This window comes from Eulemur rufifrons, chromosome 4 (assembly GCF_041146395.1).
Source record: "Eulemur rufifrons isolate Redbay chromosome 4, OSU_ERuf_1, whole genome shotgun sequence".
In the NCBI taxonomy this organism is placed as follows: domain Eukaryota; kingdom Metazoa; phylum Chordata; class Mammalia; order Primates; family Lemuridae; genus Eulemur; species Eulemur rufifrons.
The window spans coordinates 69,463,943-69,480,280 of NC_090986.1; the positions used below are offsets into that span (position 1 = coordinate 69,463,943).

The window sequence follows — 16,338 nt, forward strand, 5'->3', positions numbered from 1 at the left end:
TTAATATTGCTATGTAAATATAAACCCATTTCCATACATACACAGACACATACATGTACACAGAAAGACACACAAGAGAGGTAGGGAGGGAGAAAAATATGGCAAAGAAACATAGAGATATTTATTGGGAAAACTCCTAAAGTCAGCATCATTCCTAAAATGAAAACAGAAGCATTCCTGTTAAAGTCAGATATATGACAAATACACTTGTATCACCACTATAATTTAACACTTTCCTAGAATTATTACCCAAGAGAATAAAATAAGAAATATAAATGTTTGCAGGAGAATATAAAATTATTTCTATTTGAGGCTGATATAATACAATTGCAAAATTCTAGAGAATTGACTGTAAAAGTCATAAAGGATAACATAATGCAGCAGGTTAGCTGGCTACATTATTCAAATGCAAACTTAATAGCATTTCTTTATATAAACCCCAATGATTTAGAAAGTAGATTGGAAGGAAAAAATTGATATTGAACATTCACCTAAGATACAGTAAATAAAAAAAAAAGTGCAGAACACTCTCAGAGGCTAATCTCTGTCTTTAAAAACTCATTAATATTATTTTGTATACATAATTTATCTCTGGAAGAATCCATAAGGAACTGTTTAATAGAGGTAATATGTCGTAGAATTTGTAAGGTCTTCCTATCTACGATATGCATATCTTACCCTGACAGGTAAGTTCTTGGAGTCATCTGTCCTGTAAGTTCTAGCTACCTGCTATGTTGGCATCACCTGTGGGGTTGTTAAAAATGCAGACTCAGACCTCATCCCTGTCATACTGAATTAGAATCTACATCTTAATAAAACCACTTGGTTACTGAGATGAACATTAAAACTGGTGAGGCTCTGCTCTGAGTAATCAATTTATATTTGTATGGTTGAGAGTCAGAAAGGATTTTTTTAGGCAACCAGAAAGAAAGAAAACAATCTTTTTCTCTGAATTAATACAAACCAAAGAAAAGTCAGCCATCAGCAGAGAATGTTAAAAAAAATAGATAAAAGAAAATGAGAAACACCAAGCTTTTACTTTGACTATGTATTTCAGCCAATTATTATGTTTTCTTGCCTGTAGACAACTATTCCATCTTTCACAGTGATGCTTTGAAAAGGAACAGGCCCTTTTAAAATAACCACTTTATTTATTTATTTAAATAAGTTTATCCCGGAGACAATTTTACTTTCCATTAATTTACCCAACATAAAACACAGCATGTTCTATTTTTTTTCTTTTAAAATGTCCAGAATCATGAATTTCAATTACCTATTTACATAATAAAGGGTGAATTATTATTTTTAGATATATCAGCAATCTTTATAACTATTTAGAGATGGTAAACAATTATCACGCTAATCAAAAGATAAAGTTACTTTCATTATATGAGTAAAGATGTCCTAGATTTCTCCAGTTATAAACTATATTTTCATTTCCTCTAGAAACAATTTTAGAACCAACAGACATACTTTTGAAATTTGATGTTTTTCAGAGATAGCCGTTATGAGAAATACACAGAAGAATCGTGTAGTGCCAAATCTCTTTAGGATATGAAGATAGGCTCAGAAAATCACTGTCTAGTTAAATATAAACTACAGAAAAGCTATAAAATGGCACAAAGGAAGTGATCTAGGGTATCTTAGAAGAGGATTTGAACTTTTAAAAGCCATAGCGTGTCTGGCAGCACAATTCCTGTTTGATAAAGTAAGAGCTTAGTGGGGAACAATAAGGTATGAAAGCGACTTAAAATAAATAATACAGGATAGATCAATTGTCTAAAAATCAGCCTTGACTCCTTGGAAACTCTAATGTAAATCCCAGCAGGATTGACACACTGTGTTTTCCACTGAAGACAGGCAGTGAAATGAGTAGTCTGTTCAAATAAAACTTAAGAACTAGCAAGACTCTTTCACTGAAGGATAGATATTCAAATATATTATCTATTGTGTATGAAATGAATTTAAATGGCCTGGAAGAAATTACAGGGCAATGCGAGAGACCTAGAAAAGCTAAAATAATCTTGAAAAAGAAAGACTGGAGAACTCACACTTCCCAATTTCAAACCTTACTGTGACACTACAATAATCAAGACAGCGTGACGCTGGCATAAGGATAGACATATAAATCGGTGCAATAGAACAGAGTCCCGAAAAAAATCCCTTACGTTTATGGTCAATTGATTTTTGACAAGAGTGCCAACCTGATTCAAAGGTTGGGGAAAGAATCATCTTTTTACTGCACAGTGCAGGGACAACTGGATTTCCACATGCAAAAGAATGAAGTTGGGTTCCTTCTTCATGTCATACGCAAAAAATGAACTCAAAACGGATTAGAGACCCAAATGTAAAGGCTTAAATTATAAAGTAATATAAGAAAGTGTAGAATTAAATCTTTGTGGCCTTGGGTTAAGCAAAGGTTTCCTAGATATGACACCAAAAGCATAAGCAACAAAGAAAAATAGATAAATTGGGCTTTATCAAAATTAAAAGCTTTTGTGCTTCAAAAATTACCATTAAGGAGAAGAAAAATGGACATAATGGGAAGAAAATATTAATACTGGCAAATCATGTATCTCATTTGTATCTAAACTTTTGTCAAGAATATTTAAAGAATTCTTAGAGCTCTATAATAAAAAAAAATCACCCAATTAAAAAAATGGGTGAAAGATCTGAGTTGACATTTCTGCAAAGTTGTACAAGTGGCTGATAAGCACATGACATCATTATTAGTCATTAGGGAAATGTAAATCAAAATCATAATGAGATATCACTTTACACCCACTTATCTGTTATAAATAAAAAGATTGCTAATGATAAGTGTTGACAAGGATGTGGATAAACTGGAACCCTAGTACATTGCTGGTGGTAATGCAAAACATTGTAGCCACTTTGGAAAACAGTCTGCCAGTACCTTAAAAGCTTAAACATAGAGTTATCCTATGACTCAGCAATTCCACAGCTAGGTAATACACACAAGATAAATGAAAACATACCACACAAAAACCTTTATAGGAATGCTCACAACAACACTTTTAATAACAACCAAAATACTGAAAATGAGAGGGGATCATTAGACAATTAAAATAATTCAAGCACCGATACATGTAACTATACTGGTGAACCTTGAAAACATTTATGCTAAGTGAAAGAAGCCAGTCACAAAAGACTGTGCATTGTATGGTCCCATTTATATGAAAGGTACAGAACAGGCAAATCTAAATACAGAGAGAAAGTAGATTAATGATTGCCAAGAACTAAAGGTGCGGTGGGCAACTGAGGAACGACTGCTAATGGGTTCCAGCGTTTTTTTTTGGAGTAATGAAAATGTTCCAAAACTGATTTTGGTGATGTCTGTACAACTCTGTGAGTACAATAAAAAGCATTATATTATATACTTTAAATGTATAAATCGTATAGTATGTGAATTATATCACAATAAACCTTATAAAAATGTTTGGGGGAGCTCATATTAAATCCTTTATGCTTATTTTATATAAAATTTAAAGAAAAAAGAATCTTTTGAAAACAATGGGGAAAATAGTCCCCAAACTTAAAGCTGCCAAGAATTTTTAAATGTTTGCTCCAAAGGTAAAATAAACACACATGATCAATACATTTACTATGACAATACCTTTACCCCATATAATTTAATTTTTACATATTTACATGCTTTTTATAATACAAGACAGTTGAACCAGTGTGTTGAAATACTTTAAAGTCTTTAGAGCATTGGTATCATATAAATATTATATAATATACAGTCTCAAGTAACTGCTTCAGAAAATAATCTTTGAAAAGCATTTCTGTTATGATAATTTCTAATAAAATATAAATTTCTATCCCGTTGAGTTTATGGTGTTTACATAACAAAAATATAGTTGATTGCTCTAAGAGACTATTGCATTTCTGAGATTTGAGTAAGGAGATAATAAGAAATGTGACATTATGACATTAATGTTTTTAACTATCAAGTGAAAATGTATTAATTTTACTGGAAATGTGTTAATTAGTCACTGATGCTGCAGTGCCAAAAAGAAGAATTTGACTCTTAACTAAAAAAACACTTATATTTGGAAGATAACTTCAGTTGAAATTGGAATATTGAGTAAAAAATAGGAATATGTACACTGTACAGTCAAATACCTGGCTGTTGTTTAAATGGTCACTGCCAGCTTCAGGGCTTGATTCCTGGGACTTGGTTGCTATTATACACTTTAGTGAGCCTGTCATTTTGCATAATTGTCTACACTTGTGCTCTTGTAAGGATTTACTCTGAGGAAAATGGAGAGCCATTTCAGGGATTTAAGCCGATAAGTAACATAATCTGACTTTCATATGCAAAGGATAGCCCCGGCTGCTCAGTTGAAGATATTAACACATTGTAGGAGATCAGGGGTGGAACAAGAGCATGTTAGGAGGCTATGACAGTTGTCTAAGTGAGAAGTTGTGTGGCTTTGACGGCAGTGATAGTTCTGGAGGTGATGAGAGAAGTGGGCAGATTGCACATATATGGATTTGTATATCCAGGATCCATGATATCTTCAGAGTCTGATTTATGGTTCCGGATACAAATAGAGATGGAGAGAACGGGAATGGCAACTGCCAGGCAGAAAAGAAGGTCGAGGAGTCATTGCAGCACCTCAATTTCAGAATATGGTGGCAAGAAGTGAACCAAGAGACAGCAAGCACAGGGCCTTGGTGAAAACGTGCGGGGAGTACAAACAACCACCTCCTCATGTGCAGAAACTTTGGGAGGGGAAGGTGGGGTAATGAGGCAGCTGTGACCAAGAAATCGCAGGGCATCTCAACTTCTGGTTTCCATGGGAACATTAAGTCACCATTCACCAGTCTGAGAAAACAAGAGGCCATGTGGATTATAAAGAATAAAAGAAGGTATGACACATCTCAAAAATAATGCTTAACTACCCTGTCCCCTTCCGCATCCTCTCTAGGAATCACAGAAAAGTGGTTTGACAGAGATTAGCATTCCAAGGAACCTGCTGAGGCATTAAGGCATAAAATGACAGGTTTATTATTTTCTGCTTCCTAATGATTTCTCAGACTATTGCACTTTTTATTTGAGAATCTCAAAAACCCAGCCCCCTGTATGTGGAAAAATTGTCTTCCATGAAACAGGTCCCTGGTGCCTAAAAGGTTAGGGACCACAGGTCAACATACCAAATCTATACATGTGATTCATCACATAAGCATAATTAAGGACAAAAACCATAAGATCATCTGAATAGATGCAGAAAAAGCAATTGATAAACTTCATCAACGTTTAAGGAGAAAAAACTTCAACAAACTAGGCACAGAGGGAACATATAGCCACATATGACAAGCTCACAGATAACATCATATTGAATGGGTAAAGTTGAAAGCAATCCCCCTTAGAAATGAACAAGACAAGGATGCCCATTTCCACCACTCCTACTCGATGTAGTACTAGAAGTCTTAGCCATGGCAATCAGACAAGAGAAAGAAAAATTGTAAACACATACAAATACATACAAAATGTAAAACAGGAAGTCAAATGATCTCTGCTCAGCAATGATATGATCCTATATACCTAGATAACCCTAAGAACTCCCCAAAATACTCTTCAATCTGGTAAATAAATCCAGTAAAGTTTCAGGATATAAAATAATTGTGCAATAGTCAGTAGCATTTCTATACAACAATAATGATCAAGCTCAGAACCAAATCAAGGAAGCAATCCTATTTATCATAGCTACCAAAAAATACCTAGGAATATATTTAATGAAGGAGGTGAAAGACCTCTACAAGGAAAACTACAAAACACTAATGAAAGAAGTTATAGATGACACAAACAAATGGAAAAACATCCCATGCTCATGGATTAGAAAAATTAATATTGTTAAAATGACCATACTGCCTGAAGCAATCTACAGATTCAATGAAATTCCTATCAAACTATCAATGTCATTTTTCAAAGAATTAGAAAAAACAATCCCCAAATTAATATGATGCAAAAAAGAGCCCAAGCAATCCTAAGCAAAAAGAACAAAGCTGAGGCATCACGTTACATCACATCAAGTTATAATACAAGTCATAGTAACCAAAATAGCATAGTACAGGTATAAAAGTAAACATGTAGCTCAATGGAATACAATAGAGAACAAAGAAATAAAGCTACCTATCTACAGCCAACTGATTTTTGACAAAGTCAACAAAAACAAACACTGGGGAAATGTTACCCTTTTCAATAAAGAGTGCTGCGAACATTTACTCATCACATGCAGAAGAATGAGACTGGACCCCCATCTCTTACCATATACAAAAATAAACTCAAGATGGATTAAAGATTTAAATGCAAGACCTGAAAATATAAAAACACTGGAAGAAAACCTAGAGAAAACTCTTCAGGATATTGGTCTCTAGGCAAAGAATTCAATGACTAAGACTTCAAAAGCACAGGCAACAAAAACAAAAACAGAAAAATGGGACTTAAGTTAAAAAACTTCTGTGCAGCAAAATAAATAATCAACAAAGTGAACACACAACTTGAAGAATGGGATAAAATATTTACAAATAATACATTGGACAGGGGACTAATATCCAGGATTTACAAGGAAATCAAACAACAACAAGATACAACAAATAGTAGTCCAATTAAAAAGTGGGCAAAGGACATGAACAGACATTTTTCAAAATAAAACATCCAAGTGGCCAACAAGCATATGAAAAAATGTTCTACATCACTAATCATCAGAGACATGAAAATTAAAACCACAATGAGCTCTTATACAAGTAAGAATGGCTATTATTAAAAAGTTAAAAAATTGCAGATGTTGGAGAGGATGAGGAGAAAAGGGAACTGTTATACACTGCTTCTGGGAATGCAAATTAGTATAATTTCTATGGAAAACAGGATGGAGAATTCCCAAAGAACTAAAAATAGGACTATCATTTAATCCTGCAATCCCACTGCAGGGTATCTACCCAAAGGAAAAGAAATCATTATATCAAAAAGACACTCACGCTGGTATGTTTACCCCACACTTTTCATAATGGGAAAGATATGTAATCAACCTAAGTATCCCCTAATTGATGATTGGATCAAGAAAATGTGTTATATGTACACAATGAAATGCTATTCAGACATTGAAAAAAATGAAAACATGTCTTTTGCAGCAACATGGATGGACCTAAAAGACATTATCTTAAGTGGAACATCTCAAAAACAAAAAGTAAGATACCCCGTTCTTTCTTATAAGTGGGAGCTAAATAATGTCTACACATGGACACAAAGTGTGGAATGATAGACACTGAAGACTCTGAAGTGTGGGAGGGGGAGGGAGGTAAAGGATGAAAAATTACTTAATGGGTACTATGTACATTATTTGGGTGATGGTTACACAAAAAGCTCAGCTTCACCAATACCTAATATATCCATGTAACAAGCCTACACTTGTATCAGTTAAATTAATGGCAAATAAATAAATAAATGGAAGAAACGTAAATGCGTATTGCTAAGTGAGGGAAGCCAATCTTAAAAGGCTACAACTGTATTAGCAAACTACGTGATAAGTGAGGGAAGCCAATCTTAAAAGGCTACAACTGTATTAGCAAACTACGTGATATTCCAAAAAAGGTAAAAACATCAATGGTTTCCAGGAGTTGGGGGGGAAGGCAGGGATGAATAGGCAGAGCACATAGGATTGTTAGGGCAGTGAAACTGCCCTGTGTGATACGACAACAGAGCATACACGTCATTATATATTTGTCCAAACCCATAGAATGTACATCAGGAGTGAACTCTAGTGTAAACTGTGGACTCTGGGTGACAATGATGTGTCAATGTAGGTTCACCAATTGTAACAAATGTGCCACTCTGGTGGGGGATGTTGAGGATGGGGTACTACCCCATGGGTTGGGTTTGGGGTTATAATGTGGGAAATCTCTGTACCTTTCGCTCAGTTTTACTGTGAACCTAAAACTGCTTTAAAATAAAATATGTTGTAAATTTATTAAAAAATATTTGTGCTTTTTAGGCTTAAAAAGAAATGATTCGACTGGCAAGAAATTTAGGTAGCCTTTAGAAGCTGGAAAAGGTAAGAAAACTGGTTGAGCCTCAGACCCTCCACAAGGGATGAAGCCCTGCATACATCTTTGTTTTGGCCCAGTGAGACCCATTTTGGACTTCTGACTTCCAGAACCGTAAGACAATTTATTTATGTTCTTTTAAGCCACTAGGTTTGCGGAAATTTTTTACCAGAGCAATTGGAAATTAATACAGACACCATATGATAGCACCTGTTTATATATTGCCCACTTCCACTCCCTTCACCTCACCCTGAATACATAGCTATTTCTGAGCAAACTTACATTTTTAGTTTTTGTAATCCCAGGATCTAGCATGGTTGTTGGCACATAGTAGGCACTTGGTAAATATCTGTTGCATCAATAATGAATGAGAGACTCTTCTAGGTTTACCTTTAGTTGTTCATTGCAGGTTTATCTTTTTCTAATATATAATTTTTTTCATGGCCTCATCCTTTGGAATTGACGGTACTGACAGATAAAATAGAGCAGCAAATTCAGAAATGTAATATTTCTAATTAGATATTGCAGTAGATTATGAATATCCATTAGCAGTTCACTTCCCCTGCTGCCTTGCTTTTATCAACCTTACATCTGAGTACAGTTTGGCTTTTGTGAATCACTCCAGTTGCCATTTTAAAATGCTCTATGAATGAATGCGTCCTGGAACATAAGCCCTGCAAATACCGTCTGAAACAAAAGCCTGTGAAAACCTGCAGAAAGCCGGAGGGGCTCTAATTTGGAGTTATAAATCTCTACACTTTTTTTCTTTCCTCCACCAAACTACTCAGCTCCCACTTAATGGTTTCCATTTATTACTATTTGCAATCATACATCTGCAGAGGCCTCTCCCTCCGACAGTTACATTGAAACACTGTCTCACACAGGTAGGGGATTGTGGAAATTGGTATTTCATTCATTTTAGCTGTTTATCATCCAAAATTATTCATATACTGAAAACCTCACTTTGTTTCCTCATCACTATCATGGAATTATTCATATAATTCTGAGCACTTTGAACATTTAACACCTTATTCAAAGCATTTCACACCCTTAAAAACAATCTTTTTGATTAGAAAATAGAGAAAAACCCCAGAAAAAGAAGGTAAAAGTTTATAATCTCACTATATTATCTTAAATATGTAAGTAACCATTTTAAAGTTCTGGTACTTATTGTTTCAAACCATCTTCCATTTCAGAATTCCAGTCAATTATCTTCAAAGTGTGCTGTGAGTTCACATGTAATTTGAAATTATTACATTTAGTTAACTATTGAACACATTTTAAGAATGAAAGTCGAGATTGAAATACTAAATATTAGATTAATTTTGAGAGAGACCAAAGTGTCCCTCAACAATTGGAAACTTGCCTGTCCCTGCCAGCCATGTCCTGGTGTTGCAAGGATCTGGCCCAGCACCCCGGGGAAGATACCCCTTGGTATCCTCCTGTTCAAAATAAACAATTTACAGGACAGCAGTATCAGAGAAAGCAATGCTATAATCATGATGGATCAAGACAAGAAAAGACCACTCCATATTGATATCTGAACATACAAGAAATTTTTTTCCACGTGACAAAAATAGCCAAACATTATCCTATCTTGGCTAATATGAGTGACTGCTCATATGATGTGTTTAATAGCTTCTTCACTAAATACAGTTTTATCATCACTCTAGTCCACCCTCCTTCTAGACAAGATTTATTGAGATACTCAGTTATAGAATCATTCCTGATTCCTGACAGTGTTCAATCCAGAACAAAGCCCTGTTTCATTGAATCCTCCATGAGGTCACCTAACCAAAGCCCAGATCTTGTAGTAGGTCCTTTTTACTAACTTCTTGCTGGGATGGCCCACTATTCACCGTGATGTGTATTCTTTGTCATTGCAATCAGCAGGCAACGCAACCCATTCCACTACAGCGGTGTTTCTGGTGGTCTTTGGCCAGCGAGCACTGACATTTTAGAGAATCACATCAAATTGATGTTTGCTCAAATTTTGGATTCTACTTATACATTCAATAAATTTTTTTGAGGATTTACTATATGTCAAGCTTAATTCTAGAAGGTGAGGATTCAGCAGTGAATATTACAAACATCTAGAACTTATGGACTGCTGTGGTTCGAATGTTTGTCTCTCCAAAAAATTCATATGTTAATGCATCTCTGACAGATCTGGAACAGTACTGTCCACTGCTAAGGTTTACATTACAGATGCAAGAAAAAAGTGGCCTCCTGCTTTCTGTCTGTCTGACTGTGGCAGCCAAGATTGAATAGAGGAATGCGGGGGGGGGGGGGGGCGGGTGGAGATCATATGTTTAAACCTAACCCCCAAGGTGATGGTATTAAGAGGTGGGGCAATGGAATGATGATTAGATCACTAGGGCCCTTCTCTGATGACTGGGATTAGTGCCCTTATAAAATAGGCCTGATGGCGTTTGTCCACCCTTTCACCACGTGAGGATGCAGCAAACAGGCACCATCTACAAGAAAGAGGGTCCTCACCAGACACAGAAGCTGCCAGTGCTTTGATCCTGTACTTCCTCCCCTCCAGAACTGTGAGCAATAAGTTTCTGTTGTTGATAAATTACTCAGTCTAAAATATTTTGTAATATTAGCCTAAACTAAGACATCAACTTAACAGTATATTGGGATTTGACAGTCCTGTTTTAAAGAGAGTAAATGTTTCCTCAAGGGATGAGTTGGAATCTATCTAATGTAGCAAGTTGTTTCTCCAGAATACTTGTTGCATGTAATTGTCTCTGTATAGCTCTGTTTCTAGGCTTTCATAACAAAGAAATGTACACTGGAAAGAAATTATGCTACAACATACACACATTCGTAAAAGGAAGTTGTAAACCAGATGAACATTAAAGAAAGTATCTATATGTGTTGTATATATGGTAATGTGCTTATTTACATCTAATGTACTGTCATTGCTTTTGCTATTTAGAAAGAGGTTTTCTGGTAAATTCTCCAAGATTTTCATTATCTAAGCACCAAAATATTTGTACTTCAGTCATCTTCATTATCCAAACTCTGCAGTCTTTAGATATAGATTGCTTTTTAAAAAATGTTTAATGTTCTCATATTTTTCTGATTTTACTGTGGGTCCCTTCAAATTGTATGTGAGGCTCCTTAGGGGTGTGAACTAGGCCTATTGCTTAGAGAAAACAGGATTTGGCCAGCTGTTTCCTCCTAAGTGTTCCATGTTAGACAGGCAGTCTCCTTTGGCCACAGTTACTTTTCATGGTGAAATTGCTATATCTCTCTATGTAATTTTATCTAAGAATAAATATTTGTTATAAAATGTGGGACAATGACAATATCTACAGTTTCAGAAGAGTGCTCTTTGATCAAGAAAGATTAGTGTGAAAAAACATAATTAATCACACAAAGGCCCCTTCTTCCCCGTTTATATTAGCAAATAGACTACTTTCTGGAGCAATTTGTTACTTTATTTTAAGTTATACATCCAGCTGATATTTGAGTCATAGGAGTCTCACTGGAGTACAATGGTACTGAATTTACAGAGTGGGTCCAACAAAATGGATGTATTGTTGAATACTTTTCACCCTGTAATCTATTACTTTTGTCAGTCCATCACCATTTTACATATGAGTAGACTGGATGTAAAGAAAAGTTTCTTAGGAAGGTAGAGTCTGTGAAATAAAAAATAAGCTGCAGGTTTGCAACACTCAATCTTTTATAAAATAGCCCTGATCTGACTCAGAGCAAAATAGGATTTTTCTAACCATTTTAGTTTTAAAATTCCATTTAGAATTTCAGGCACTTCTAGATAATGTGGAATTAGTTCTTTATTTATCAGTGATAAAAACAGTGAACAAATTAATTACTAAAATGAAAGAGCTATAATCTCTCATAATTACACTGATTTTAAAAGTCCATGTGGGTGGACTGTTATTAAGTATTGGCACAATTTGTTCCTGAGTAGGTGGCAGTGCTGTGCCTGATGTGTCAGGAAACAAGACTAGATCCAAACTAATGCAAGAAGAATTTGCTTTATAAAAATGAATTTAAAAATTCAGGAGAATTAGCTGCATTGCCAGACTTGCTTGAAGGATAAAATCCAAACTCCTCAGCAAACACAGGAATTCAGCCTCTCATGATCTCAAATGTATCTACCTCTCCAAGCTCAGCTCCCACTGCTTCTCAATTTTCACACGGTGCTGTAGACATATTAACTGCTCACCATTTCCTGAATCTATTAATATTTTCCTAGCCTGCATGGTTTTTAGAATCTTTCTTCTTAGCCAGGAAAACTCCTTCCCCTATTTCCTTAATCTCTCAAGAGAATATTCCACTCATGTTTCCAAATTTTCCAAATTCAGTTCCAGTACCATCTCTCCTAGGAAGCCTTCCTACGTCTGTTCGGAGTTAAGTGCCCTTGTCTGTGTCACCACAGCACACTGTATAGATGGCCACTTTAATAATTATCACATTGCGTTGAGGACTCATTTCCCTGTCTGGCCTCACAACTGGACTGCAAGACCCTTAAGTGCAAGAACATTATCTCATTCATACTGGTATCTTTGAATCTTTCTATAATTTGAATGCTAATTTGATTAATGAATCAAAATGAATGGATCAATATATTAACACATGATTTAATTTATTAACATATATAACACCAAAGCCTATTTTCAAATAAAATCTGCCTAATCTTAGTGAATTTAGTCATGTATATTGACAAACTTGTTTTTTTCCTGGTAGTACTAGCATAGGAGCAGATATTTGTATACCCATGTTCATGGCAGCATTATTCACAATAACCAAAAGGTGGAACCCCCCCAAATGTCCATCAACAGATTAACAGATAAGCAAAATATGGAATATACATCCAATGGAATATTATTCATCTATGAAAAGAAATGAAATTCTGCCCTTTGCCCTGGTGGCTCCTTCACACCTGCCAGACTTCCCAGGTGCCCGGTGCAGCCTGGGCATGCCCAGTGTGGGTGCAGTGGCCCCACCTCTCAGAGCACCTGGGCTGAGCAGGTGGCCAGGTGTGCCCACTGTGGGTGAGTGGCTGGGCCAGAGTCGTGCAGCAGAGCTGCGGATCCTTCATCATGAGACATTTGGGGGTGCTTATCTCTCTTCTGTGTAGTTGACAGTTTGGGTGGTGAAGGGATGGCTGACAGTGTCAAAACCCTTCAAAGACTCCATCTGGGGGTATTTGTACCATCCCAAAGCTAGATACTCGAATCCAGCAAGAGAGAGAGGAGCAGTGTCAAAGAAGGGCAAGGAGTGTCGTGGCACAGAGGAGAACACAGAGCATAGAGCAGAAGCAGGAGAGTGAGCCATATATTGTTAGTGGAAATATCCAGAGTTGTGCTTGCAACAGTGGAGTATTCTGTTCAGTCTCCTCTCATTTTTTTTGAGTATTTATTCTGATGCTTCAGTTGGTAACAGCCCAAATTATTGGTGATCCATCACTACCAGAGATGTTTGGTCATGGCTAGAATTCCTCCTCACATCAATGTCAGTGTTCCCCCGTTTGGCCATAGCAAAGTTGTGAATGCCGTTTGGTTTCAAGATAGAGCTGACCAGGCATGTGAGGTATCAGGGAGGAAAGCCTGGCCCATTCCCTATTGTCAGCAAAGTAACTGCTGACATGATGATCTTCAGCCTACCGCTGCAGGCTTTTTTCCTTATCCAGGGAATGTTTGTGAGTCTCCTTCCCATATACGTTGTTGGTCAGCTGGTTAGTCTTCTCCTGCATATATCCCTTCTCTACTAACTGTAATGTTTTGAATATCATTGGCTCAATAACGAAATTGAAATATACCAGCATTGTCAAACATAGAAACTAATTGTCCTTACTAAGTTGGAGTTGGTTTGTCCTTGGCTTTACTCACAGCAATACAGCCCTTATCCATTATCACTGACTGACTCTTCTCTATCCTCTTGTCTTTATTCACTATCAGCACCAATGAGCAAAAACCTCTAGCAAAGCATACGTCCTCCTGTTGTACCTCTTCTCCTTGGTGATATTCTTAAGCAATGGATTCTTCCACGAAAGAGTCTACCCGCAGTCTGCCCTGAACAGCTCAACCTTTGCAGAGAAGGTCCCTTTACCACATTCATGTTCCCCCCAAAACATATATAACCTAATTCTGGAAATGAAAAAGTCATGTAGGGAACTTCAAAATACTGCAGAAAGTTTTAACAACAGACTAGACCCACCAGAAGAAAGAATTTCAGAGCTTGAATATAAGGCTTTCAAATTAACCTAGTCAGTTCAAAATGTGGAAAAAATAATCAAGAAGAATGAACAATCTCTCTGAGAAATATGGGACTAAATAAAGGATCTGTTCACTGATAATATGATCTTATTAATATATCTAGAAAACCCTAAAAGATCTCCCAAAAGACTCCTAGAAATGGTAAATACATTCAGTAAAGTCTCAGAGTATAAAAATAATATACACAAATCAATAGTATTTCTATACACTAATAACAGTTGAGCTGAGAGCCAGATAAAGTCATTTACAATAGCTGCAAAGAAAATAAAATACCTAGGAATATACTTAACCAAGGAGGTGAAAGATCTCCACAAAGACAATTACAAAACACTGATGGATGAAATCATAGGTGACAAAACAAATGGAAAAACATGCTAAGCTCATGGATTGGAAGAATAAACTTTGTTAAAATGTCCATACTTCCCAAAGTGCTTTACATGTTCAATGTAATTCCCATCAGCATACCAACATCATTTTTCACAGACCTAGAAAAAATAATCCTACACTTCATATGGAACCAAAAAAGAGCCCAAATAGCCAAAGCAATCCTAAGCTGAAAGAACTAATCTGGAGGCAATACATTAACTGACTTCAAATCATACTATAAGGTTATAGGAACCAAAACAGTATGTATTGTATAAAGGTAGACATATAGACAGGGGAACAGAATAGAGAACTCAGAAATAAATTCATATAGCTATAATCAACTGATTTGCAACAAAGCAGACAAAAAAATACACGGGAGAAAAAACACCCTTTTTAATAAATAGTGCTGGGAAAATTGGATAGCCACATACAAAAGAATGAAACATGATTCCTATATCTTACCATATATAAAAATTAACTAAGATGGGTTAAAAACATAAAGGTAAAACCTGAAACCATAAAAATTCTAGAAGAAACCATAGAGAAAACTCTTCTAGACATCAGCCTAGGCAAAGATTTTCTGAGTAAGACCACAAAGGCAAATATAACACCAACAAACATAAATTAATGGGATGGAATTAAATTAAAAAGTTTCCACACAGCAAAGGAAATAATCAACAGAGTAAATAAATAGACAAACTACAGCATGAGAGAAAATATTCACAAAGTACACATCCATCAAAGGGCTAATATTCAGAATCTACAAAGAACTCAAACAAATCAGCAAGAAAAAAACAAATAACCCTATCAAAAAGTAGATGAAAAACATGAACACATATTTTTTTTCAAAAGAGGGTAGATAAATGACCAACAAATGTATAAAAATATGCTCAACATCACTAATCATCAGGAAAATGAAAATTATTATAAAACCACAATGAGATACCACCTTCCCTCTGTCAGAATGGCCATTATTAAAAAGTCAAAAAAGGATAGATGCTAGTGTGGATGCAGTGACTAGGGAACATTTATACACTGTTGGTGGGAATGTAAACTAATATAACCTCTATGGAAAACAGTATGGAGATTACTTAAGAAACTAAACATAGACTTACCATTCAGTCCAGCAATTTCATAACTGGATATCTACCCCAAAGGAAAAAAAAATCATTTTATAAAAAATACACTTATATAATGCTGCTATCCCCAACCCCTGGACCACAGACCAACACCGGTCCATGGCCTGTTAGAAATTGGGCCGCACAGCAAGAGGTGAGTGGCGGGTGTGCAAGCAAAGTTTCATCTGTACTGGGGATAGCAGGTGTAATGGACATTGAAAACTAAGAAGGGGGGAGAGATAAAAATCTACCTGTTGGGTACAATGTACACTATTCTGGTGATGGGTGCACTGAAAGCCCTAATTCCAGCATTATATAATTCATCCATGTAACAAAAATCAATTGTACCCCCTAAATCTATTGAAATAAAAAAAAATAGAAACCAGAAATATTGGTGAAGATCAAGAAAAAAGCAAAACAAAACAACAGAGCAACGAAATTCTGACACATGCTACAACATGGATAGACCTCTAAAACAGTATATTCAGTAAAATAAACTAAGCACAAAAGATAAATAGTGTATA

General features: G+C 35.8%; 1 non-coding gene and 1 pseudogene across 1 annotated transcript; both read left to right on the top strand.

Moving 5' to 3' along the window:
- The window catches only part of LOC138382467 (etoposide-induced protein 2.4 homolog), an 83,311-nt pseudogene extending 69,235 nt beyond the window's left edge, over positions 1 to 14,076 (top strand).
- LOC138383106 (small nucleolar RNA SNORA31) lies at positions 10,223 to 10,353 on the top strand. Its single transcript, XR_011233551.1, has one exon. It is a non-coding gene; the product is annotated as a small nucleolar RNA SNORA31 (small nucleolar RNA).
- Positions 14,077 to 16,338: the final 2,262 nt, after the last annotated feature.